Raw genomic sequence first — 368 nt, forward strand, 5'->3', positions numbered from 1 at the left:
ATAGACAGTATTACATGCTGCCGCTGGTAGGGGCAGCACATTAATAACTTGACCTAGAGAGAGAGAGAGAGAGAGAGAGAGAGAGAGAGACAGAGAGACTGTACCCCTACAAATAGACCGACGCAGTCTTCAATTTCCCGTCCACTAGGATTAGCGTGTATCTGACAGGGTAGGGGGTGGAGGGGGGCGTGGCATCACGATGGTGGCTCTCCATCGTGATGCCAGTCAACCATCACGATGGACGATGACATGATATCGCCCATCGGCACAACCCTATAGCCTACCTTAGAGACAACCAGTCCATGCACTGTACAGTCACTGACAAAAGTCTTGTCGCTTGTGTACAAATTGACCTGAAGTGCCGCTGA

General features: G+C 50.8%; 1 protein-coding gene across 1 annotated transcript in view; it reads left to right on the plus strand.

Annotated features, from left to right (window-relative positions):
• si:cabz01093077.1 (C-C chemokine receptor type 2) overlaps positions 1–368 on the plus strand; it is a 37,404-nt gene that overhangs the window by 919 nt on the left and 36,117 nt on the right. The window lies entirely within an intron of this gene.

This window comes from Etheostoma spectabile, chromosome 6 (genome assembly GCF_008692095.1).
Source record: "Etheostoma spectabile isolate EspeVRDwgs_2016 chromosome 6, UIUC_Espe_1.0, whole genome shotgun sequence".
Classification (NCBI taxonomy): Eukaryota; Metazoa; Chordata; class Actinopteri; order Perciformes; family Percidae; genus Etheostoma; species Etheostoma spectabile.